Raw genomic sequence first — 27,872 nt, forward strand, 5'->3', positions numbered from 1 at the left:
CACCAGTGGCTGTCAGAATGCAATAGCCTAGCAGGGGAGAATTGTCCATCAATGCCATTTGTGTGGATGGAGGAATCTGTGAGATTTTTTATCATTCATCCCACATGCTGAACAAAAGTAATCTATTAATGTATGAACAACGAAGTTTCTAAAAAGGTAAAAAAACTACATGTTAATTAGTAAGGGTTTTACATCTACTTTAACAGACCTTCCAGTGCCTACAAGGCCTACACTAATCTTTTTCTAAGTAGTGCATCCGCAACAATTCTTAAGCTCTTCATTTCACAGTTATAGCGCATTATCAATATGGTTGCTGTTACACACAGTTTTATGTGTCTGTTTTATGTGACTCTTATCCAAATGCCTCTTTATTGACCCTCCTAAGCCAGATGACCTAACTTCAAAGGCCATTGTGGTTACTATAGCAAATTCGCACATTACTTTTGGCAGGTCCCTGGACCTCAAACATGCGGGGTTCGCCATGAACCCATGGTAGTAGAGAACCCAAACCTCATCCCTACATATAAGTCAATAATTTATGCAAGAATTATAATAAGGGAATACAAATTTAAAATGCATGCTGGCATTCCTTGAAAATTATGGAGAGGAAACATTGCTGGAGAAAAGCAAGGCTGAGTATAACTTATATATGGACAATAAACACATCCAAGTATACATAGCCAGCCTGGGGACAAAAGTAATGGCAAGGGTAAATGATAGTATAATGACCTAAATGATTTGATTCTTTCCACAGGCTGGTTGGACACAAACAGTTCTGTTAAAAAACATTTAAAGAATATTGCTATTTTAGGAAGAAATCATTTTGAAAGTCCTATTTATTTCACTACCCAGGGAAAGAGGTATTATAGAGCCTTCAATTGAACAATATGAATGACTTTGTTGCCTGTTGACCTGGTTAGAATGAACTGATTCAACCATGTCATTAAAGATTATTTTTATTACACATCAATCCCTCAATACCTCAAAAGACCCCTCCCTAAAATGATTTATTTAGCAATGGTCTTTCCAGAAATAAAAAAATTTTATGTATCTTGCTGTTGCTGTTTTACAAAGGAAAGTAAAGGTACAATATATTCACCATACCAAATGCATTTCTTTATGTGACATTACAGCAGGTTAAAAATGCCCATGTTTAACAAATGGTATCTCTGTATTTGGGAAATTTTGGAATCTTGAAGAATTGGCATGAACAATCATGAAGCTGTTCACGCAGGAAACAGGCTCATGCAGACAAAGCTGACATGTAGAATAGATATGCATGTTTTTAGGTTGTGGGTTCATATCCATGTGTATGCATCTCTAATTTTGGGAAACTCATTTTCTACATTTGGATTATTTGCCACTTATCCAACCACCGTCTTTTGTCTATGCATATTCCAAGGCTATTTTTAGTTTATTCCTTAAGCAAGATCTCCAAAGAAGTGAGACAATACAAAGGTTGAGACCTTTGATTTTGAATGTTATAATTCCCATTAACCTCAATGCATTCCAACTCTCAGACTCTTGCACTTGTCCTTCAAAACTGATAAAAAACAATTGATTGCAAAATACCTAGCAGCCAGTAGAGGGCACATTTTCTTGGCTAAGTTCTTGGCTAAGTGAATGCTTGCTTGTGCTCAGTTTTTTTAAAGCTGAACCCCATGCAATAAGCTAAATACATAGTTAAAACACATATGTTTGAAATGTGGAACTAAACCTTCAGTAAAAATAATTGCGAACATGCTGCTTCTTATTGCAGTAAGAACATGCTCTCTCTGCTCTGCAATGAAACAGATTCACTTGCCTGTTCTCAGTCTTCTATTCTATTCTATTGAATGTACACTGAGCTGCGCATGTGCAGCTTAGCAAACATTCTTGTACAGTGTCAATGTGTCCCATTAACTCTGCTGGCCAATCGAGAAGTCAAAAACCTAGCATCCAAAGGAAGCCCAGGTAGAAGATGGAGGTGAGTATTCTGCAGACTTTAGTTACCCTAAAAATTGGTTGTAAAGGTAAAAGGTTATTTACCTTAGTGCAGACAAGTGCAGCTCCCCCCCGCAGTCCCCAATAAAAACTAATCTGAGCCCGATCTCGGTCCATTGATGTGCAGCTCTTCTCCCGGGTCTTACAGGCTTGGCTGTCAATCAAAACCTGTGAGCAGAGAGTGGGTGGCGGGCGAGCCAGACTGTGTATTTAAATAGATCCAAACAGCCTCGCTCAGGATCAAGCAGGCATGAGGGGGCAGGGGGGAGGAGCCAGAAGCCCTGGCACGGGACCAGAGAAGAGAAGGATCAGGGCTGCTCTGTGCAAAACCATCTCACTATTTTAATGAAAAAAGGGACGCTTTACTATCACTTTAACTGCTAAATTATTTGATGTAATTCTGTTCAGCCTACTTTTGGTCCAAATGCTGGACATCCACTGCAGTAGGGTGACCAGATGTCCCAGGTTTCCGTGGACAGTCCGCGGACTGAGGACAATGTCCCTGGATAGGGTTGCCACCTGTCTGGTAATGCCCCGGACAGTCTAGGCTGCGCCTCTCTGCCTCCCCCACCCAGTGCTGTTCACCCCCCACCGCCGCTGCCGCCGCCTCGATCATCTCCTTTACAGTCATTGGTTGCTGTCCTAGCAACCAATGAAATGCATTTTCTGCCCTTCACACTACATAGTGGGAGATAAAAAGCCCTAGAGTGGCTCCACCTCCCAGCTCTGCCCCCCAGCTCGGCTCTCACACTTGGTTGCAGTAGTTCCCGGGTCCCAATAATAAGGCAATCTAAATGGATGTGTTAAAGAGGGCAGGGGGCGCTGATAAAAGGGGGGGGCTCTCTGACCTCTGGAGGTCTCTAAGGAAGGGGGTGTGGGGGGCACAGATATAAGGGGACTGTGAGCTAATGGGGGTCTCTAAGAGGGGGTCCTGACTGCTGATCTAATGGTTTGTGACCAACCATTAGATCAGAAGCCCCCCCATTAGAGACCCCCATTAGCTCACAGTTCCCTTATATTAGTGCCCCCCTTCCTTATCAGTAATGCCTGTCAGTGCCACCTATCAGTGCCCATCATTGCCACCTATCAGTGTCCATTAGAGCAGCCTAACAGTGCCCATCAGTGCTGCCTACCAGTGCCCATCGGTACCGCCTATCAGTGTCCATCATTGGGATAGTAATGCTTATCAGTGCCCATCATTGCCACCTGTCAGTGCCCATCATTGCTGTACATCAGTGCCGCCTATTAGTGTCCATCATTGCCGCTTATCAGTGTGCATCATTGCCGCATATCAGTGCAGCCTATCAGTGCCCATCATTGGCACATATCAGTGCCCATCATTGCCACATATCAGTGCCACCTATCAGTGCCCATCAGTGCAGCCTCATCAGCGCACATCAGTGAAGGAGAAAAATTACTTATTTACAAAATTTTATAACAGAAACTAAGGAAAACTTTTTTTTTCAGTCTTTTTTTGTTTGTTTAGAAAAAAATAAAAAAAACACAGTGGTGATTAAATACCACCAAAAGAATGCCCTAGTTGTGTGAAAAAAATTTTAATTGTCATATGTGTACGTGTTCTCACCATGCAATCTTTTACTGTTCTGAATTGTTAATTTATATTGTTATTGTTGAACCAAAATTATTTGGTAAGAATAAAAAACAAAATATGGATTGAAAAGTTTTTTCTCTGTCTTATCTTTGATAGTTATATCCCAAAAATTCTAAGAAGTAGCTTTTTTTATATCATGGACAAAATGTGAGAAATAACTTATATATCATACAATCATTCCATAAACACATACCACATACACTGCATAGAAAATATGCTTATAAAATAGTTTATCATTTGCCAACAAAAAAAGAAAGATGTCCCTGGATTTCATTTAAAAAAATCTGGTCACCTTACACCAAGGGTAAGCAGTAAGATTGGTAGCAGTTATAAGTCATCCTAGTGCTCTTTTATTCAATAAGCATGTTCCCTGTGTTAGCTTTACAGTGCACTGCAGAAGAGCATGATTTGCTTTTGATGATCCTCCCCTAGGTCCCAGACTGGGTCTTGCTGCTCAGAGAGAGAGTTGATTCAAAAACAAATTCAGGTAGTTACATTAATTACATTAAAAACTCACCACTATACATTGCCAGGGTACTCCACACTGGGGCCTGCATTTTATGGTCCCACCACAAAATAGAGCCTGCAGTAATTTACTAAATTATTTCAGTTTAACGAACCAGACAGAATTCCATAACTGGAGGAGAGATCTGTCATTCATTTTTTAGCAGTGAAATGTCAGATGTAATTTTTTTATTTTTAACTTATTTTTACAGAAATATAACTTCTTTGTTTATTTTCTATCTGCCTGGCTTTAAATGTTAAATGTGGCAATAATATTAGGATCAAGAATAAAATATAAAAAAATAAATATATATTAAATATATATATTTTTTATTTCATATTTGTAGAAGAAAACCTGCAAACACCAATAAAGGAGATTAAAGAAAAAAAGAACAAGAAGAAAAAGAATAAGAAAAGAAAAACCTCAAACAGTATTGGTTTGGTGGAAGAAGTATAGAGAAAGGATTTACAGAATCCTGTTAATCAGGAAGGATATGGGAAACAGTCAAGAGGAAGAAGGATGAGTTGAACTGAACACTGACCACAGATGGTACAAGACCCCAGCCAGAAATGATCATAATAAAGGATGACATACTGCATTCGGGTCAAGTGGCTGTGGCACCGTTTAATCCTTCCATCTCATGTCCAGCAAATGAAGAATTGCTTTATCGTTGTCTCACTAACACTGAAACCCTAGACATGGATAATCATTATCACTCACTAGATATTTTCTATTTTCTGTATTGATTCTAAGGTTATATTTATTATTCTGAGCACACTAAAAGAGTCATTTTTTTATTCTTCACAGTACATGGAGTGTTCCTGCATGTCGTCATTTTCTTGCATTTTGTTGCATTTCCCAGGTCAGGTAATGTGTACATATTCACAGCAATCTACGGCATCAAGGTGTTTGAGGAAAATGTCCTGACAGCTGCTTTACTCATGTATTCCATGCATTTTTCTATTCAAGCCAACCGAGTGAGGTCCTTTACAACATGTACAAAACATACCCAAACTGAATGTAAAACACACGTTAATGCATGCTGAAACACATGCACTTTATGTGAAAGCAGCATAAATATTCTTTTGTTAGAACACCTGGATTCCTCTGTTTTATGCAAACATAGTAGAGCAGTGTTTCTCAACTCCAGTCCTCAAGGTGCACCAACAGGTCATGTTTTCAGGATTTCCCTCAGATGAAACGGCTGTGGTAATTACTAAGGCAGTGAAAACTGATCAAATCACCTGTGCAAAATAGTGGAAATCCTGAAAACATGACCTGTTGGTGCGCCTTGAGGACTGGAGTTGAGAAACACTGTAGTAGAGTGTGCAGATTAAGCATAGCTATTACAAAATTGTATTTAAAACACAGCAATTAGTAGCTCACATAAGGATGAAAATAAAAAATAAAATGCCTTTCATCACAGAAAGGGGTCTTGTCCAGAAGGGGCATCAGTGAATAGATTATAGAATAGAGTAGGAAAATTGCCAGTAGAGACACCTGTACTAATCAGATGCAAAGATCTCATGTATGTAGTCCTATGAAGGTTTTGTCCAGGGTCAATCTGTAGTAGTTTCCGAAACCAAGTGGTTAACACTGGCACTGGGAAGTGGTGGTATGGTGTCCTAGGAGACCAGGCAGCCTTGGGGAGGAACCAGGAAGCAGCATGCTGAGATCAGTGGAGCGCACCCGAAACTGGAAGTGGCGAAACCGGAAGTGATGCCTGTGGGCGTGACTATATGTTTCAAGGCAATTCCTGACTCTTTCTCAAGACTTCATGAACCTTCTTCCCCTATCTATTGAGTCCTCTCCTTTTCCAACTACACATCTGCTCCATTTAACTCACAATTCCTCTGTTTTATGTATTCTTGAAAGAACATATATTGCACATTTTATTGTCCTGAAAGTAAAAAATAATAATACAGATAATATACAAAATCCTTTTTCATGTACATACAGTAAACTGCATGCAAGACTGATTAGCCAATCAGGTTTAAATAATAGCTTGTTCTCTTCTTTGGCCAAACTTGTTCAGATTGTCTTTTAAGTAATTATATTCTAGAATGGGCTGCTACAAATTTACCGGGCACATTGTTACAGAGCTGAAACAGCGGGGATAGAAACGAAAAATGACAGGCCCTATAGATTATTCTGAACAGGGTTTAAATTATGAAAATAATAACACAACACATAATCATTTAATAAAATGGCTACTTCACCAGGACTCACAGCGTGGAGAAATTTCTCAAACAGGGAGCAATAAAAATCCAGCAGGGCTTTTAATCTGTCCCCACTGTACCCAAATTGTATGAAAATATTATTATTATACAGGATTTATATAGCACCAACAGTTTGCGCAGCGCTTTACAACATTAGGGCAAACAGTACAGTTACACTAAAATTCAATACAGGAGGAATCAGAGGGCCCTGCTCATTAGTCACATTTTGGCCAGAATTATGTTTAATTTGACAGCAACCTGCTTACATCATGTTGTGTACTAATGCATTTCCTCCTTCTCATCCCCTTTAAGAGGCGGCCAGCGGGTGCGCGGCAAGGGCCGCGAGTCGGGTCGCGGGTCCCGCCGACTCGATCGCCGCGGGGATACCCGCGATCGCCTCACGGGGAGGAAGAACGAGGAGATCAGTGACGTGCCACACACAGTCCCTCCCCCTCACAGTTAGAAACACGCCCCTAGGATACACGTAACCCCTACACTGCCACCTAGTGGTTAACCCCTTCACTGCCAGTGTCAATTACACAGGAATCAGTGCATTTGTATAGCACTGATTGCTGTATAAATGACAATGGTCCCAAAAATGTGTCAAAAATGTCCGATGTGTCCGCCATAATGTCGCAGTCACAATAAAAATCACTGATCGCCGCCATTAAAAAAAAAAAAATTATTAATAAAAATGCCATAAAACTATCCCCTATTTTGTAAACGCTATAACTTTTGCGCAAACTGATCAATAATCGCTTATTGCTTTTTTTTTTACCAAAAATATGTAGAAGAATACATATCAGCCTAAACTGAGAAAAAAAAAGTTTTTCTATATATTTTTGGGGATATTTATTATAGCAAAAAGTAAAAAATGCGTTTTTTTCAAAATTGTCGCTCTTTTTTTGTCTCTAGCGCAAAAAATAAAAAGCACAGGGGTGATCAAATACCATCAAAAGAAAGCTCTATTTGTGGGAAAAAAAGGACGTCAATTTTGTTTGGGAGCAACGTCACACGACCGCACAATTGTCAGTTAAAGCGATGCAGTGCCGAATCGCAAAAAGTGCTCTGGTCAGGAAGGGGGTAAATTCTTCTGGGGCTGAAGTGGTTAATGTATGGTAAACAAACAAAAAATTTTGATAGCATCATTAGTTTCTGAGTTTTAACATCTACAAGTTTAGTTCTACCAATTCCACAGATTTACTTTTGCTGAGTAGTAGAGGGTAGTTTCTGGTGAAGGTCTTTTCATGTGTTTTATTTTTTTTTTTAATTACAGGTAATTACTATTTAGTGCCATCAATTTACACAGTGCTTTACATATTTATATACATTCACATCACTCCCTGCCCTCATGGAACTTACAGTCTAAGGTCCCTAACTAGCATTCATACATACACACACTCAGGACCGGTGCTACCACTAGGCAAACTAGGCAGCTGCCTAGGGCGCCCTGCTGGCTAGGGCACCCGGCCACTGGTGTTCCTACTCTCTACTCTCTGCAGCAAGCAACTAAGTTTCAGCATCAGCAGGCAGCCGACGCTCAGTTTGCACATAGTGTCAGAGGCGCAGCGGCAGCAGGGGGCTGTGTCTGTGTCCCAACTCCTGAATGAATGGAACACAAGCAAACATTAATTGATGGGCACTGGTAGGCTGCATTGATGGGCACTGGTAGGCTGCATTGGATGAGCTCTGGTAGGCTGCATTTGATGGGCGCTGGTAGGCTGCATTTGATGGGCGCTGGTGAGGCTGCATTCGATGGGCGCTGGTCTAGGCTGCATTGATGGGCGCTGATGAGGCTGCATTTGATGGGCACTGGTGAGGCTGCATTGATGGGTGCTGGTGAGGCTGTATTTGATGGACGCTGGTGAGGCTGTATTTGATGGGCGCTGTTGAGGCTGCATTGATGGGCGCTGGCAGGCTGCATTTGATGGCGCTGGTGAGGCAGCATTTGATGGGCGCTGGTGAGGCCATATTTGATGGGCGCTGGTGAGGCTGCATTGATGGGCGCTGGTGAGGCTGCATTTGATAAGCGCAGGTGGGGCTGTATTTGATGAGCACTGGTGAGGCTGCATTGATGGGCGCTGGTAAGGCTGCATTTGATGCTCGCTGGTAGGCTGCTTTTGATGGGCGCTGGTGAGGCTGCATTTGATGGGCACTGGTGAGGCTGCATTGGATGGGCGCTTCATTAAAAAGGTGGGGTTTACATGGGCAGGGGAAAGCGGGTGGAGTCAGGGGTGGAGCCAGGGGGCGGCAAAATGAGGTTTCGCCTAGGGTGTCAAAAATCCTTGCACCAGCTCTGCGCACACTAGGGCTAATTTAGATAGGACCCAATTAAACTACCAGCGTGTCTTTGGAATGTGGGAGGAATATGGAGTATCCAGAGAAAACTCAGGTGGGCACAGGGCAGTGGCAGCTGGTGAAGTTTTAGGATGGGGCACCAGACCCGCCCTTCCTTTTTGACCCCTCCCACTTGGTGAAAATGGGCGTGCTTTCAGCTAAATAGTGGGCGTGGCTCTAAGGTGGTGTGGTTAGCGTCTGAGATGAATGAGGGATGGAGGGAGAGAGGGAGGGACAGCAGGCCCAGATCCTACACCACAATAGAAATATGTGTATTCTAGAAAGTTTAGCAATCAGCACATAACGATACTCCAAACACGTGGTGTTAGCACTTCAATCATCCCAGCACCATGGTTGTTATGGTGTCAGGATGATTGAAGCGCATTATTTCTATTGTAATATAAAATGAAATCATTCAACTCACCATAATGAGCCATCAGGTGTCCCCAGCAGAGTCTGTCCTTATATCAGGTGCCCCCAGCGGAGTCCATCCTTACATCAGGTGCCCCTAGCGGAGTCCGTCCTTACATCAGGTGCCCCCAGCAGAGTCCCTCCTTACATCAGGTGCCCCCTGCGGAGTCCTTCCTTACATCAGGTGCCCCCAGTGGAGTCCCTCCTTACATCTGTGTCCCCATCAGTGGAGTCCCTCCTTACAGGTGCCCCCAGCGGAGTTCGTCCCTACATCAGGTGCCCCCAGCGGAGTCCCTCCTTACATAAGGTGCCCCCAGCGGAGTCCGTCCTTACATCAGGTGCCCCCAGCGGAGTCCCTCCTTACATCAAGTGCCCCCAGCAGAGTCCGTCCTTACATCAGGTGCCCCCAGCGGAGTCCCTCCTTACATCAGGTGCCCCCAGCAGAGTCCGTCCTTACATAAGGTGCCCCCAGCGGAGTCCGTCCTTACATCAGGTGCCCCCAGCAGGGTCCCTCCTTACATCAGGTGCCCCCTGCGGAGTCCTCCTTACATCAGGTGCCCCCAGCAGAGTCCCTCCTTACATCAGGTGCCCCCAGCGGAGTTCGTCCCTACATCAGGTGCCCCCAGCGGAGTCCCTCCTTACATAAGGTGCCCCCAGCGGAGTCCGTCCTTACATCAGGTGCCCCCAGCGGAGTCCCTACTTACATCAAGTGCCCCCAGCAGAGTCCGTCCTTACATCAGGTGCCCCCAGCGGAGTCCCTCCTTACATCGGGTGCCCCCAGCAGAGTCCGTCCTTACATAAGGTGCCCCCAGCGGAGTCCGTCCTTACATCAGGTGCCCCCAGCGGAGTCCCTCCTTACATCAGGTGCCCCCTGCGGAGTCCCTCCTTACATCAGGTGCCCCCAGTGGAGTCCCTCCTTACATCTGTGTCCCCATCAGTGGAGTCCCTCCTTACATCTGTGTCCCCAACGGAGCCCCTCCTTACAGCTGTGTCCCCAGCAGAGCCCCTCTTTACATCTGTGTCCCCAACGGAGCCCCTCCTTACAGCTGTGTCCCCAGCAGAGCCCCTCCTTACATCTGTGTCCCCAGCGGAGCCCCTCCTTACATTTGTTTCCCCAGCGGAGCCCCACCTTACATCTGTGTCCACAGCCGAGCCCCTCCATACATCTGTGCCCCCAGCGGAGTCTCTCCTTACATCTGTGTCCCCAGCGGAGCCCCTCCTTACATCTGTGTCCCCAGCGGAGCCCCTCCTTACATCTGTGTCCCCAGCGGAGCCCATCCTTACATCTGTGTCCCTAGCGGAGTCCCTCCTTACATCTGTGTCCCCAGCGGAGCCCCTCCTTACATCTGTGTCCCTAGCGGAGTCCCTCCTTACATCTGTGTCCCCAGCGGAGCCCCTCCTTACATCTGTGTCCCCAGCGGAGCCCCTCCTTACATCTGTGTCCCCAGCAGAGTCCCTCCTTACATCTGTGTCCCCAGCGGAGCAGCAGGGTCCTCCTCACACCTGTGTCCCCAGCAGAGCAGCAGGGTCCTCCTCACATCTGTGCAGCACAGCCCTCCTTCAAGCTGCATCTGTCTCTCCCCAGCTAGTTTCTGGCTTTCTCCGTGTGTTCAGTGGAGAGGGGAGGGGCCTCCCCTCTCCACTGAACACAAGGGGATTAGTCCTCACGACAGCTATCTTTTTGTAGCCCGCCAGAAGTGACTTTGTTCTCACAATGAGAACAAAGCGATGAATTGCGCCGCAAAGCAGCTCCAAAACCTGGCAATGAAGCGCCACGTCTGCAATTTCGTGATTGCATTGACGTGGCGCTTTCCATAGTGCACTGTGTCCGGCGTCCGAACACAGTGCACTTAAAGATTTTTTTTTTTTTTTTTTGAAAAGGCCATGTTTAACATTTTTTTTTGTGACTGCCTGGGGGGGGGTGGGGGCGCCCCCTATGGACGTGCCGCCACTGGCACAGGGAGAACATGAAAACCCTAGGCAGGTAGTGCCATAGTTAGGATTTGTTTCATGTTTATCAGATGTATCCTCACACATACAAAAAAAACTCTCATGAGTTATATTAAAGTTTACACAGTATCTACAGACAAGTCTTTTCATTTCAAGTGTTGGTAACAATGCCAGTTTTAGACATAAGTTAACCTGTACTTCTGATTTTATGACGTACATCCTTTGACTCCCCATAGACTAATCTTTTGTGTGAATAAATATCACCGAGGATAGGCAAATTCTATGTGAGTCAGAGTTTGATCTTGTGAACATGTAAGGAGCTCACAGACTATTTGTGATCCAAAGAAAATAAAATGTCTAAAGAAAATGTTGTGTACCAAGCATCTGCTCCACACCCTACACAAATGTCTTGCTCCCACCTCCCACAACACTAAACCCCTGTGCAAAAAAAGTCTCCCATCCTTGCTAAACAGCATGGATGAATGAATCTGCAGTGTTGGCTATTGTATTTTAACAACCAGCATCCACAGCTGTCAGGATAACTGAACAGTGCCTGCATCTGATTAGATGCAGGTGCCGATCAACCAAATAATAATTTTCCCAGCATTTTTGACAAAAGTTAGATGAAAAATTGAGCCAGGTGGTACTGGCAGTGCCACCCACAGAATGAATGTGACCGATTCCTGCTAAAATTGGGCAATTTAATAAAAAACGAAAAATTACCTATTCCCCTGTGATGTATAATGCATAAAATTAGGGATGAACTAAACGTATAAAAATAAAACCTCTGCTCCAATTAATTATTTCAAAAGATTTGTGATAAATAATGAACCATATACTGTATGAAGGTGGTTCTTTGAAAAAATACAAATAAGCCATGTTCAATTATAAAAAAAGGTCCAGTGTAACCATAGTCTGTGCCAAATAATGTGATGTGAGAAAATCCACTTCAATTACATGATACTGCACCCACACCACCAAATGCATAGGCTTCTTACCAAAAACATATAAATTAAAGGAGGTCTTCAGCATATATGGTAGTATATATCACAGCTCCCCAGCTCCTAACGGTGCATCCGCACTGTTCCAAGAAAGCACTCAATGGTCCACAGACCACTTTAGCGAAAACAAACACAAGGCACATCGTGAGACAAAGACAGGCATGAAAACATTACGGCTCTTGATTCAGTCGGCAGAGACGAAACTAGGGGGGGGCAGGGGGGGTGCCTGCCCTGGGTGACGCATCTAGGGGGGTGCTGCCAGGGGTGCCACCTGTACTGGGAACCGCTGCTCTAAGAGTGTCTATGCGGCCCGATCAAGTGTAATGGACAGGCAGGTCTCCCTCCTAGTCCTGCCCAGTGCCCAAACAGCCTATGTCTTTTCTGCGTGAGGCATCCCAGAGAAGGGGAGGCTTCAAAGAAGGCCCTGGACTGGGGGGTGCAGAGGAGGCCCTGGACTGGGAGGGGGGTGCAGAGGAGGCCCTGGGCTGGGGGTTGCAGAGGAGGCCCTGAACTGGGGGGTGCAGTGAAGGCCCTGGGCTGGGGGGGGTGCAGAGGAGGCCCCTGGACTGGGAGGAGGGGGGGTTAGAGGAGGCCCTGGACTGGAGAGTGCATTGGAGGCCCTGGGCTGATGAGGGATGTGGAGGAGGCTTTGGGCTGGGGAGTGTGGAGGAGGCCCTGGACTGGGGGGTGCAGAGGAGGCCCTGACCTGGGGGGGGCACAGAGGAGACCCTTGACTAGGAGGATGCAGAGGAGGTCCCTGGCTGGGGGAGGGGGGTAAAGAGGAGACACTAACATGGGGGGGTGCAGAGGAGACCCTGGACTTGGGGGATGCAGAGGAGGTCCTTGGCTGGGGGGGTGCAGAGGAGGTCTTGTACTGGGGGGTGCAGAGGAGGCCCTGGACTGGGGGGGTGTAGAGTGAGGTGCTGGAGTGGGGGAGTGCAGAGGAGGCCCTGGACTAGGAGGGGAGTACAATGGAAGCCCTGGACTGGGGGGTATAGGTGCCCTGGACTTGAAAAGCGCGGGTTAATAAAGGACTTGGATTCAGAGAGCAGGGTGCAGAGTAGGCTCTTAAGTTGGGTTGGGCTGTAAAGGAGGCCTTGGACTGGGAGAGGAGTGCAGAGAAGGCCATTGACTAGGAAATGGTGGTTGGTGTGGATGAGGGGGTACAAGGGAGACACTGGACTAGGTGAGGGGGTTCCTGGAGGTCCCAGATTAGGAGAGGGGGTGTCTGGAGGCCCTGGACTAGGGCAGCAGGCAGGGGCGGACTGACCATTCAGGCACTTGGGCACTGCCCAAGGGCCCCATGCCACTAAGGGGCCCCATCAGGGTTGCCAGCCTCAATAAAACCAGGGACAGTATGTAAAAATCTGTGTTTTTTAAAAAATCCCAAAATTATAGCTGCCCTACCTCTTCAGTACCTTTTCAGTGTGTGTATGTGTATTCTGTGTGTGTATATTGTGTGTCTGTGCGTGTATACTGTATGTGTGTGTGTGTGTGTGTATACTGTGTGGCCCCATAATCTATTGCCTGAGGGCCCCATAATCTCCTATTGCCTGGGGGCCCCATAATCTCCTATTGCCCGGGGGCCCCATAATCTTGTTGTCAGTCCGCCCCTGGCAGCAGGTGTCTGGAGGCCCTGGACTATGAAAGGGGGATTGTGGAGGCCCTCTGAACTAGGAAAGAGTGTACCTGAAGGACCTTCCAGGGAGAAAGAGCCTGGATTTAAAGCCCGGACTGCCGAAGAGCTTGCCTGGGCCCTGGAGGATGAGTTCACAACTCAAATGGGGACATTTATCAATTGTTGCAAGTAATGCCAAACAGGAGCAGACAGACAGGTCGTGTGAGAGATTTATTAAAGGAGAAGTACAGCCAAAGCCTGTTTGGTTGTACTTCTGTTGATCACATCAGTGCAGATTGTTTTGCTCTCCTGTCAGTGGCGTCACTAGGGTCGGTGTCACCTGGTGCAGTAAAACATGGTGTCCTCCCCTCTCCTGTCTAGGCTGCCCAGCGCCCTGTAGGCAGCGCACGGTCACGGGGTGCACCCCAAACTGGCCCTTGTAAATGATAGTATAGGGTGATATAGTGGCAGGGTAGGGTGGTATAATGGCAGGTTATGGTGGTGTAGGGCAGGTTGGGGTGGTATAGGGCAGGTTAAGGTGGTATAGGGCAGGTTGCGGTGGTATAGGACAGATTAGGATGGTATCTGGCAGTTTGGGTGATATAGGGTAATTTGGGGTGGTATATTGGCAGTTTGGGGTGGTATAGGGCAGGCTGGGGTGGTATATGGCAGGTTGAGGTGGTGTATTGGCATTTTGGGGTGGTATAGGGCAGTTTGGGGTGGTATATTGGCAGTTTGGGGTGGTATAGGGCAGTTTTGGTGGTATATTGGCAGTTTGGGGGTGATTTGGGGTGGTTTAGGGTAGTTTGGGGTGGTACAGGGCAGTTTGGGGTGGTATATTGGCAGTTTGGCGGTGGTATAGGGCGGTTTGGGGTGGTATATTGGCAGTTTGGGGGTGTATGAGGGCAGTTTGGGGTGGTATATTGGAAGTTTGGGGTGTATAGGGCAGTTTGGGGTGGCATAGGGGCAGTTTGGGGTGTTATATTGGCAGTTTGGGGGTGGTATAGGGCGGTTTGGGGTGGTATATTGGCAGTTTGGGGTGGTATATTGGAAGTTTGGGGTGGTATATTGGAAGTTTGGGGTGTATAGGGCAGTTTGGGGTGGTATAGTGGCAGTTTGGGGGGCTATAGGGCAGGTTAGGACTTATAGCTTACACAGCAACTTACAACATGCCTGCAGATGAAGACAGACACCCGAGCAGGGCTGCTGTGTCCTCACCTCTTTCTCCTTCTTCGGCTGCGCGATCAGCCAGAGTGAAGGAGTCTGTGGGAGGAGTGGAAGAGACAGCCACACCCCAGCTCCGCCCACCAACTCCGGCTGCCTCAAGAGATATTGGAGGTCTCGAGTGACAGCTTAGACTGACTGCAGAGTGATACAAGCAGCCTCCCCCGCATGGCTGGGTGCCCTGCTCGAACTGCTAGCTTCAAGCAATATAGTGCACTGTGTAGCAGCGCTGGCCCCGGTGTCACCCCTCTGGCGGGTGTCACCCGCTGCGGGCCGCACCCCCTGCACCCCCATAGCAATGCCACTGCGAGACCCATTTTCAGGTGACAGCAGGCTTAAGCCCGCTCTCGGTGATGTCACAGAGTCGGTCCAGGCTGGGGAAAGATTGCACCCATATGGTTGGGATCTGCCCACATGCCTGGACTGGCGCGAACTGCTGAGAGCCTGAGCCAGCCACTCCCGCCCCCTCCACAGCCCAGTGTTTCGGTGAGCACCCGGGGGGGAGGAGCAGAGCCAGAGATTGACAGCGACCAGCTCCCTGCTCAGGGAGCACTGAGAACTGAGTGATCGGCGGTGTTTGATTACTCTGTTCTCAGCCTTAGAGTCGGCAGGGGACAGATGCAGCATCCACCTAGTAAGTATGAATAATAAAATTCTCATACTTCTCTTTTAATTATCCAACATCTCCTCTTTCCTGCTATCTGGCCCACATGGCAATTAGGCCTCATTCACATGGAGCATATGTGTCCATGCCTAGTGTAATGGGCGTGTACTGCATGGGGATACTTGCTGTGCATCCCTGTGCAGGCAGTCCAGTCGAAGTCAATTTGGGCACAGCAGCATGGACATAGTCGAATGTCAAAATTTGACATGCAGAGCAGGAAGGGATGCATGTATCCAAACGCACAGTCTACATTCGGATCTGTGCACTCACTTCTATAAGTCAAGCTCTCTGGTGGATGCAGATGCAGAAAAAAGTGGCTCAGCATACAGAACCTGTCTCAGCGCCTGTCTCATAGTTGCCAACATTGAAAAAAAAATATGTGGGACACTTTTTTGGCTGTAGGCGGAGCCGATCAATAATTAGGAGGCGGGGCATTTGTTTGTAGGTGTGGTCTAGTAAAAAAATGGGCGTGGCTTACGTAGAAAGTGGGCGTGGCTTGTATGAAAAGTGGGTGTGGCTTGCATGAAAGTGGACGTGGCTTAAATTGGCTTGGCTCAAGAGGGTGTGGTTAGAGTCTGAGATGAATGAGGGATGGAGAGGGAGAGGGAAAGGGGGAGAGGGAGAGGGGGAGAGAGGAATGACGGGACAGCAGCCCCAGGTCCTACACAACAATAGAAATATGTGTATTCTAGAAAGTTTAACAATCAGCAGATAAAGATACTCCAAACACCTGGTGTTAACGCTTCAATCATCCCGGCACCATGGTTGTTATGGTGTCAGGATGATTGAAGCGCATTATTTCTATTATTACATTGTAATATAAAATTAAATCATTCAACTCACCATAATGCCGAATCAGTGGGATCCCTGAGCGTGTCACTAGCCACGTCGCCTGCCACCAGCAGAGTCTGTACTTGCATCAGGTGCCCCCGGCAGAGTCTGTCCTTGCATCAGGTGCCCCCGCCAGAGTCTGTCCTTGCATCAGGTGCCCCCGCCAGAGTCTGTCCTTGCATCAGGTGCCCCCGCCAGAGTCTGTCCTTGCATCAGGTGCCCCTGCCAGTGCAGCACCCCCTCAGTTAGTGCAGCCTCCCCCCCCTCAGTGCAGCCCCCCCTCAGTGCAGCCCCCCTCAGTTAGTGCAGCCCCCCCTCAGTGCAGCCCCCCCTCAGTTAGTGCAGCCCCCCCTCAGTTAATGCAGCCCCCCCTCAGTGCAGCCCCCCTTCAGTTAGTGCAGCCCCCCCTCAGTGCAGCCCCCCTCAGTTAGTGCAGCCTCCCCCCCTCAGTGCAGCCCCCCCAGTTAGTGCAGCCTCCCCCCCTCAGTGCAGCCCCCCCTCAGTTAGTGCAGCCCCCCCCTCAGTTAGTGCAGCCCCCCTCAGTGCAGCCTCCGCTCAGTTAGTGCAGCCTCCCCCTCAGTGCAGCCCCCCCTCAGTTAGTGCAGCCCCCCCTCAGTGCAGCCCCCCCCTCAGTTATTGCAGCCCCCCCTCAGTTATTGCAGCCCCCCCCTCAGTTAGTGCAGCCTCCCCCCTCAATGCAGACCGGCCCCCGCTCAGTGGAGGAGTGGCCGGTGTTCTGCCGAGAAAGTTCCCCTCGGCAATGGCGGACCCCCTGTACTGTGCAGGCGCAGCGCTTGCGCAGTACGGGGCTGGGGAACTTTCAGGAAGACACGGCGCGGGCGCCGTGTCTTCTGCTCGCTTCAGTGGAGAGGGGAGGGGCCGTGCAGCCAAAGAAGCCGCTTCATTGGCTGCACGGATCGAGCCCCCTTCCCCTCAACACTAGAGGCAGATAGAGCGGCGGCGCCAGCCGCCATTTTGCTGGAGCCCGCTGCTCCAAAAAAAAACAAAAAAAAAAACAACATTCCCGATTTTCCTTATGGAAAATCCCGATTCGGGACACTCTCCAATCGGGACGAGGGTCCCAAAATCGGGATTGTCCCGGGAAAATCGGGACTGTTGGCAACTATGCTGTCTGAATGAGCCCTTAGGAGAATTTATCAAACATAGATATAGCCAACTCCTGGGCCTCTCCAGGTCTAATGGTGACCTCCAGAGTTAGGGACAGCTAACATCCTTCTATGTAGAGTGGGTTACGAGGCATGGTGGGTGCAATGTAAGGTAGATTAATGGGCGTCAGACACTTCCATAGCTGCCAACTGTCCCGGATTTCCTGGGACATTCCCGGGACTTGGACTTCATTCCCGGATTTGTGGTGTCCCGGGAAATGTCCCGAAAAATCCGGTTCCCGTTTTTGAAACCGCCGCCGCCACTAGAGGTCGGCGGCCGGCGGAGACATTGTCTCCGCCGGCCGCCATTTTGTGGAAGTTCAGGAAGACGGCTGGGGGGGGCTAGACGAAGCTTCTGCGTCGCCGCCCACTCCCTGCCCCCCTCCGCCTCGCCCCGCTCCGCCTCGCCCCGCTCCGCCTCGGCCCGCCTACTCCCCGCCCCGCTGCCAGTCTGATATGGAAAGGGGCGGGGGTTCTAGGTGGGGGGGAGCGCGCTGTGGGACACCTGATGTGAGTGGGGGGGGCACTGGGGACACCTGATGTGAGTGGGGGGGCACTGGGGACACCTGATGTGAGTGGGGGGGGCACTGGGGACACCTGATGTGAGTGGGGGGGCACTGGGGACACCTGATGTGAGGGGGGGCACTGGGGACACCTGATGTGAGGGGGGCACTGGGGACACCTGATGTGAGTGGGGGGGCACTGGGGACACCTGATGTGAGTGGGGGGGGCACTGGGGACTCCTGATGTGAGTGGGGGGGGACTGGGGACACCTGATGTGAGGGGGGGGCACTGGGGACTCCTGATGTGAGGGGGAGCTCCGCCGGGGACACCTGATGTGAGGGGGAGCTCCACCGGGGACTCCTGATGTGAGGGGGGGCTCCGCCGGGGACTCCTGATGTGAGGGGGGGCTCCGCCGGGGACTCCTGATGTGAGGGGGGCTCCGCCGGGGACTCCTGGTGTGAGGGGGGGCTACGCCGGGGACTCCTGGTGTGAGGGGGGGGCTCCGCCGGGGACTCCTGGTGTGAGGGGGGGCTCCGCCGGGGACTCCTGATGTGAGGGGGGGCTCCGCCGGGGACTCCTGATGTGAGGGGGGGCTCCGCCGGGGACTCCTGATGTGAGGGGGGGCTCCGCCGGGGACTCCTGATGTGAGGGGGGGCTCCGCCGGGGACTCCTGATGTGAGGGGGGGCTCCGCCGGGGACTCCTGGTGTGAGGGGGGGCTCCGCCGGGGACTCCTGGTGTGAGGGGGGGCTCCGCCGGGGACTCCTGGTGTGAGGGGGGGCTCCGCTGGGGACATCTGATGCAAGGACGGACTCTGCTCGGACATCTGAAGCAAGGACGGATGGCTGGTGGCAGGCGACATGGCTGGTGACACGCTCAGGGATCCCACTGATTCTGCATTATGGTGAGTTGAATGATTTCATTTTATATTACAATATAATAATAGAAATAATGCGCTTCAATCATCCTGACACCATAACAACCATGGTGCCGGGATGATTGAAGTGCTAACACCAGGTGTTTGGAGTATCTTTATCTGCTGATTGTTAAACTTTCTAGAATACACATATTTCTATTGTGTAGGATCTGGGGCTGCTGTCCCGTCATTTTCCTCTCTCTCCCCCTCTCTTCCCCTCTCTCCCCCTCTCCATCCCTCATTCATTTCAGACTCTAACCACACCCTCTAGAGCCACGCCCATTTAAGCCACGCCCACAATTTCGCGTAAACCACGCCCATTTTTCGCAGCGGCGCGCTAAGCGCGCCGCACTTGTCTATTTTTGCTAGGCCACGCCTGCTGACGAATGCCCCGCCCCCTAATTATTAGACAGCTCCGCCTACAGCCACAAAAGTGTCCCACATTTTTTTTTTACAATGTTGGCAACTATGCACTTCTTGAATGCAAAGAGATTTATTTTCTCTTGAATAAAACTATGGGAGAGAGGGTTAGGGCCAGGACATCCTTTAGTAGTTGCAATGTTAATTCACATACTTCTATAGGTACACAGCCAAGCAGGGAAAGGCACCCAGCTGGACACCACGTCTGCATGTGTAGACACGCTATCTCCTATAGCAACAATCTTGAACAGTTTCTAACAAAGGTTGCAATTAACTCTTTCACTTCCTCCACAATCTCCCTTTTCTATCTTCAATCAACTGAGCTTGCAGTCTATCGCCTAGATACCTAGACCCGCAGAGCCACTGCCACTGGATCTCCTGAGCTCTTCCAATCTTCTCACTGAGTATCTTCCTCAAGCTTCACCCCCGCGTCCCTGCTGGGTCCCTAGCTTCGCACTCACAGATACTCCTCAAGTGTCACCCCACTAACCTGCTCGGTCCCTGGCTTGGCACACAAGAATGCTCTGCAAGTGTCACCTCCACTGGCTGGGTCCCTGGCTTGACACCTGCTTAAGTTTCCCAATTCTTCACCATCCTGGGTTGGTGAGAATGCTGCTCTGGTACTTGCTTCAGCTACTCATGGTGGTCCCTGGTAACAAGGTGGATGGTCCCTTAAAGGCGACAGCTTCCCCTTTACCTCCGACCACGACAGGTTCTCCAGCCGGCAGAACCGTCATTTTGGTTGGACTGCAAGCCACAGTCCCGACCCTGCGCTGCTCTCTTGCTTCTGGATAGGCCCTCAGACAGCCTAGCAGCCAGATGTCCCCGGGATAGGCCTCATGTTCTGGCCTGGCAGTACAACACATATCCACCCAGACAGCCATCCAGGTGGCACAGAACCCCGATCACCTGACCTCACCCAAATAAATAGGTTCTCCCAGCAGGCCAAGGGACCCAAGAATATCCCATTGGCTGAGACACCCCATCTATTCCTGATCTGTCCTTGCAATGCCCTTGTCTTATCTAATGCCACCATCTAGAGAGACATGCAGCAATTCCACAATTGGTTGGAATCAATATATCTCCTATCAATTGGCCAAGGCAACTATACTTTGGTAAATGTACCAGCAAACCTGCCTAAACATCAGGGTGCTACATAGAGCAGACAGAATTTGGAACAGCTGTGCGTGCCAACCAATCAGCTCATAGCTTTCATTTTTAAAGCTGAACAAGCTGAAGATAGAAGCTGATTGGTTGCCATGCACAGTTGTTCCAAATTCTGACTGCACCAGTTTTGATCAATACCCCTTACTGTGTTTTTTATTTCTTACTCCTGACTACTGCATTCTAACTACAGCACATTCTTTGTTAAAGTGGTTGTAAAGGCACAAGATTTTCAAACTTAATGCATTCTATGTATGAAGGTAAAAATCCTTCTGTGTGCAGCAGCCCCCCCAGCCCCACCTAATACTTACCTGAGCCCCCTCTCGATCCAGCAATGTTCACAAGAGCCTTGGCTGTCTGGGGACCCGCACTCCAGTGGCTTTTGGCAGCAGCGGGAGCCACTGGCTCACATTGCTGTCAATCACATCCAGTGAGCCAATCAGAAGACGGAAGGACCGGAGTCGAGCCATGGCTTTGTGTGTGAATGGACACACAGAGCTGTGGCTTGGGAGCACGCTTGCTTTGGTGCCCCCATAGCAACCTACTTGCTGTGGGGGAACCCAGAAAGAAGGAGGGGCCAGGAGTGCCGACGAGGGACCCAAGAAGGAGGATCCAAGCTGCTCTGTGCAAAAACACTACACAGAGCAGGTAAGTATGTTTATTGTTTAGAAAAAACAAACAAAAAATAAGACTTCAATATCACTTTAAGCCCCAGTTCACACAGGGGCGACTTGTCAGGCAACCTAGCCTCCTGACAAGTCGCGTCCCGTTCTCTACTACAGAACCGTTCTAATAGCAGCGACGCAAGTCGCTCCGACTTAGAAAAAGGTTCCTGTAGTATTTTTGGGGCGACTACAGGCGACTTGCATTGACTTCTATACAGAAGTCGTTTTGCAAGTCGCCGCTGAAGTCGTGTGCAGGTCATCCTCGGTGAGTTGACCTGCAAGTCGTGTTGCCCCTGTGTGAACCGGCCCTAAGGGTAGCTGTGTAGTTAGACATCAAAGAAATCCTGGACATATGACTAAGCACTCTGTGTAGTGCGAAACGCATAAGCTTTGTTCCACTCTGCTGTGATCTGTATTTTGGATGACACTTTATTGAATAAAGGCAAATATTTTTGGAGTGCGGCTGTCCAGGATTTCTTTGATGTCTAACTGCTACAGCATTGCCAACACCTGGACTTCTAGACTGAAGGAGATGCCTTTTACTTTGATCTGACCCACCTGGAGCGGTGATAATCTCTCTCTACTAGGGTAGCTGTGTAGTAAGGGATATGCAATAGAACAGTTTTATTTTACTAAAACAAGTATACTGAGGTTTGCACTGTCTGCTACATACTCGCTTGTGGCACTGTCATTAAACCATATGGCCCTTTAAGCCCCTCCCACTGTTGATGTAATCTGACCACACCCACAGTTTTGGCATGGTGCCCCTATATTGCCACATACCATTTTTCTTGGGGGGGGGGGGTTCATCCCCAGGTGCCAGATGTGCTAGCTACGCCACTGCCAGCCAGCAAAATAATGTCACTGCTAGGCTCAACATGACGCATTTCATCACAAGGGGACATTTTCAGGGGACAGGAGTCTAGCAATTAACATCTGCCATAAACATTATAAAGACTGCAATCAACAAAACAACAAGTGCTCCTCCCATCAGTAAAGTAACATCAAATGAAATCAAATAAAGTATGCAAATAACCAGAACTGGTCAGTCCTAAATAATAAATATCCAAGAATGCATGTGTATAAAAAATGAATACAAATCAAAAATTTGTAATTGTGATTGTAGATTGTAAGTCCCTTGAGGGCAGGGACTGATGTGAATGTACAAAATATGTAAAGCACTGCTTAAATTGACAGCGCTTTAGAAGTATCTGAAATAAATACAATCATTTAAAAAAATTACTATTAAATCACCACAAAGTTCTGACCAGCTCCATCTCGTATACTATATACTGCATATTTATACATATTTACACATATATCTCTATCTTGACCACGGAGGGGAAGAGGGAGGAGAGCAGGCAGCCGCATTATGAGAGAGCGAGGACATCGCTGTAACAGCTTACATTTCAATTGCCGTGTGTTCTGTCACATACAGCCCCGCCTTCTGGCCCCCGATACTTTGATAGATAGATCACCCATCCAATCCCAGGACATGTGATGTATATCAAAGTTAGGCGGGGCTGTATGTGACGGCGAGTGGTTGGAACACACGGCATTTGAAATGTAAGCTATTACAGTGATGTCCCACTTTCTGATAATCTGGCCACCTGCTCTCCTCTCTCTTCCCCTGCACTGGTAGCCTGCATTGATGGACACAGGCAGGCTGCATGATGGACACAGGTAGGTTACATTGATGGACACAGGAAGGCTGCATTGATGGACACAGACAGGCTGCATGATGGACACAGGTAGGCTGCATGATGGACACAGGTAGGTTGCATGATGGACACAGGTGAGGCTGCATTGATGGACACAGACAGGTAGCATTGATGGACACAGGTGAGGCTGCATTGATGGACACATGCAGGCTGCATGATGCACACAGGCAGGCTGTATGATGGACACAGGTAGGCTGCATTAATGGACACAGGTGAGGCAGCATTGTTGGGCACAGGTAGGCTGCATTGTTGGACACAGGTAGGTGGCATTGTTGGGCACAGGTGGGCTGCATTGTTGGGCACAGTGAAGCGGCATTGATGGATACAGGTAGGCTGCATTGTTGGGCAAAGATAGGCTGCATTGTTAAGCACAGGTGAGGCTGCATTGTTGGGCACAGGTAGGTGGCATTGTTGGGCACAGGTAGGCTGCATTGTTGGGCACAAGTGAAGCGGCATTGATGGATACGGTTAGGCTGCATTGTTGGGCACAGGTAGGCTGCATTGTTGGGCACAGGTGAGGCTGCACTGATAGACACTGATAAAGTTGTCCTTAATATTTATTTTTATAACTTAATTCTGCATAAAACATTTAAGTGTCATTTCATGAGATAATTTATGAGGGCGTGTTTACGGGTGGAATTAAGGGCGGGGCAGGGTAAGGGTTGGGTGGGGCAGAAACCCTTGAGGCCTGGCTAGTAGCTCAGGACTTGAAATTTTGAGCCCTGATTTAACAGACTCGGTAAGTGCTTCTATAATGTACCTGGTTGGAGGCCAATTGGTGAGAGGGCTTCCCTTGTGGCTAAGCTCCAGGCACCCCTGAAGGTGAGAACAAGAGGTGCTAGGCTCAAAGAAGCACGGGTCGCCTGCTTCAACTGCTTGTGAGGATGTGGAGTGTTGCCGAGCAGGATGTCCAGGTAGTTAGCCAAGGCATCGGAGCAGTGACTGGAGGCAGGTGGAGTCCATGGTAAGTAGAAGTCCTCAGGTAGAGGGGAAGCCAGAAGAGCAGCTGGTTCAAAGCTGGGGTCATGTACCAAATACAGGCATAGACAAGCATGGTCAGGAGGGTAAGCCAGGAACATACACAGGAAAACAAAATAAGCAAGTCCATTAAGCAACGGGGTCAAACAGAGAATCCACAGATACAAGGTTCACAGGAACAAGCGCACTGGAGAGCAGAAGATCAACCAGCAATCACTGGAGAAAGCTAACTTCCTTATAAAGGCTGTTTGGCACCAATTTGGGACAAGGGCCTTCGCCAGTGCACATCCACCATGCCCCAGCGAGCATTACATTCAGTCAGGTTGAAAAAAGACACAAGTCCATCTAGTTCAACCAATAAAAGAGGAAAAAAAATCATCCAGTCCCATATACACAATCCTATAACCACAGTTGATGCAGAGGAAGACAAAAAAACCTCAGCAAAGCATTAACCAATTTGCTACAGCATTCCTGCATGCCATGTGGAATACTGGCAGGAATGCCAGATCTTTGTGAGCCTTTATTAAGGACAGCATCCTAACAGCTCCTTTATTTATAGAGTTTATTCAAAGACCACATAGATGAGTTTATGCTGGAAAAAAAAATATTTTAAGCAACAGACAGCATGGATTTATGTAAGACAGAAGTTGTTAGACAAAACTGATTTCTTTTTATGAGGAGGTAAGTAAAACCTTAGACAAAGGAGTGGCTGTGGACATTTACTTGGATTTTGCAAAAGCGTTTGACACAGTTCCCCACACACGGCTCATGTGTAAGGTAAAGTCTACAGGCTTGGAAAAATCAGTTTGTACATGGATAGAAAACTGGCTAAATTCCGAGAGTAGTGGTTGATGATTCATACTCTGAATGGTCTAAGGTTATCAGTGGTGTACCCCAAGGTGTTGGAACCCTTACTTTTTATTTAAAAATGATATAGGGTCTGAGATTAAAAGTAACCTTTCTGTCTTTGCAGATGACAATAAGCTATGCAGTGGAATAACGTCCTTACAGAATGTCTCCAACTTACAAGCTGACCTCAATGCACTTGTCTAATTGGGCAACTAAGTGGCAAATGAGGTTTAATGTTGATAAATGTAAAGTTGTGCACTTGGGGCCTAAGAATATGCATGCATCATACATACTAGGGGGGGAGTACAACTGGGAGAATCAATGGTGGAGAAGGATCTGGAGGTTCTGGTAAATCATAAGCTTAATAATGCAATGCCAAGCTGCAGTTTCCAAAGCGAGCAAAGTCCTTTTTTGTATTACGAGGGTTATGGACTCCAGAGAGAGAGAGATAATTTTCCCCCTGTACAAATCATTAGTAAGACCTCATCTGCAATATGCAGTTCAGTTTTGGGCACCAGTTCACAAAAAGGATATTGTGGAACTGGAGAAAGTGCAGAGAAGAGCAACCAAACTGATAAGAGGCCTGGAGGAAAAATGTATTCTCATTGAGAAGAGGAGATTAAGGGGGAATATGATCCACATGTACAACTACACAAGTGGTCCATATAGTGGACTTGGTATTGAAATATTCACTTTAAGGACGTCACAGAGGACAAGGGGGCACTCTTTAAGTCTGGAGAAAAGGAGATTTAATCTCCAAATATGAAAAGGCTTCTTCACAGTAAGAGCTGTGAAAATGTGGAATAGACTCCCTCAAAAGCTGATTCTGTCCAACTCAGTAGATTGCTTTAAAAAAGACCCGGATTCTTTCCTATATGTACATAATATAACTGGATACTAATATGTATGGGTAAAGTTGATCCAGGGAATATCTGATTGCCTCTTGGGGGATCAAGAAGAATTTTTTTCTTCTGCTGGTGCAAATTGGATCATGCTTTGCTGGGGTTTTTTGCCTTCATCTGGATCAACTGTTGGTATAAGCTTGTGTATATAGCATTGTAACTTTTTTTTCTTTTCCTTTATTACTTGAATTAGATGGACTTGTATCTTTTTTCAACCTGACAAACTATGTAACTATATATTAATTATTAATAATTGCTCATTTTGTATATATTATTTAATATTAATTTATCTTTTTGGCAAACGTATTTTTTATGCTTGGTTATTTATTATTATATAGTCCATATAATGAGGAATCATTGTAAACAATTTGATTAATGGCCACTAGATGGAGCTGGTCATATCTTTGTGGTGATTTAACAGTCATTTTTTAAATTATCATATGTATTTCTTTAGCGCCATCAATTTACGCAGTGCTTTACACATATATATTGTCCATTCACATCAGTTCCTGCCCTCAAGGGGCTTACAATCTAAGGTTCTCACATTCATACATGCACATGCAAGGGCCAATTTAGACAGTTGTCAATAAGCCTACCAGCATGTCTTTGGAGTGTGGGAGGAAACCTGCACAGTGACAGAGAGAACATGCAAATTCCAGGCAGGTAACACTGCGGTTGGGATTCAAACCAACAACCTCATTATCATCATCAACCTCAAAGTGCTAACCATTTAGCCACTGGGCTGCCCATTTTTGATTTGTATTTATTTTTTTATACACACTTATGCACTCTTTAACATTTCTTATTTCTTATGGGATTGACCAGTTCTGGCTATTTGCGTACTTTATTTGATGTCATTTGTTGTTAATTTACTTATTGGAGGAGCACTTGTTACTTTGTTGATTACAGTCCCTATAATGTTAGGGCATACGTTACCTGCTAGACTCCTATCCCCTGAAGATGTGCCCTTATGACAGAACGTGTTGGATGGAGCCTAGCAGTGACGTCATCCCACCTGCTGCATTGAGCGCGATGATGTTTAATGCCTGTCTCCTAGATATAAAATGGTGTTGCACTATAACCAAATAAATTAAATATAATTGAACTGTGACAAAATTAATATATTGAATACATACAAAATACATTTTAAAAAATTAGAAGGATCTCATAAAGTCCACAAAAAGTCCCAATGAATAAACCCAGTATAAACGTGATGTAGTGCTCCTTAGGTAAATTCAACACCAAGCCAGTGTCATCAGCAACCACCGTCACCCAGAATGTGATAAGGTGTCTGCTTTCCACATTTTCATGACCCTGTAATGCATATATGATCACTCCAGACTCTCCTATTACCTAGAATTATACCACTGAGCAAACTAGCCAAGACTCCAAACATGGGTATTCATGTTAAAAAAGAAGAGAAGCGCCTCTCCATAGTGCAATAAAAACGAATGACATATATATAAAATAGGTAAATACACTCATATAGATTTAAAAAATGCGCATGTAAAAAGATATCGCCATGCCAGCAAGGACCTCTGGTTCTGGGAATGCGGTGACATTGGTACAAGGCCCACTGACGCGTTTCATCATCTACGGGCTATGGACACCATGCCACATTACTGCATCTATATACACGCAAACCAAGAAACCAAGCCTCGTTCTCATTATGAACCCCAGCCTCGATTTGATCTCAGACAGAGCCTCAATTCCACAAAATTCAAGCCGCGATCTGGGATATCGGTACTCACAATGAGACTTATAGTAATGTTAAATTTAGGACCGACCTCTGACAACTCAAACTCTAAAGCCTCGACCAGTAATAATACAGATCAAGGCTAGCAAGGTTAAATCAAGCCTCTTTTCAATTCTAGTGCCCAAAAATAATATTCATCATTAAAAATTAGACAGAATATAAATAAAATAAACATTGATATAGACCAAGTGGAGACTGATAATGTATATAATAAAAAATAAAGAAAAAAAGGAAGAAAAACAAATAAAGAAAAAAAACTTCATGACGGGCACAAAGTGCACCATCTAGTGGTTATTTAAAAAGTCACACGAAATAACTGCTTTATTATAAAAATATATAAACAGACTCCAATTAGCTATTACCACAGCCCAAATAGAGTATTACATACAGACATCAATGAAATTACATTAATCAAAAATATTCAATAATGAACACCCCCACAATATTCATACCTTAAAAATATATATCATAACCCAAA

At 47.2% G+C, this 27,872-nt stretch overlaps 1 long non-coding RNA gene across 2 annotated transcripts in view; it reads left to right on the forward strand.

Annotated features, from left to right (window-relative positions):
- Positions 1-4,909, forward strand: part of LOC141113055 (uncharacterized) — a 40,188-nt gene extending 35,279 nt beyond the window's left edge. For both annotated transcript variants that reach the window (XR_012236705.1, XR_012236704.1), the window contains exon 3: positions 4,447-4,909. This is a non-coding gene — a long non-coding RNA (uncharacterized lncRNA). The remainder of the gene's footprint in view (positions 1-4,446) is intronic.
- The last annotated feature ends 22,963 nt before the right edge of the window (positions 4,910-27,872 follow it).

The sequence above is a fragment of the Aquarana catesbeiana genome, linkage group LG01, assembly GCF_042186555.1.
Source record: "Aquarana catesbeiana isolate 2022-GZ linkage group LG01, ASM4218655v1, whole genome shotgun sequence".
In the NCBI taxonomy this organism is placed as follows: domain Eukaryota; kingdom Metazoa; phylum Chordata; class Amphibia; order Anura; family Ranidae; genus Aquarana; species Aquarana catesbeiana.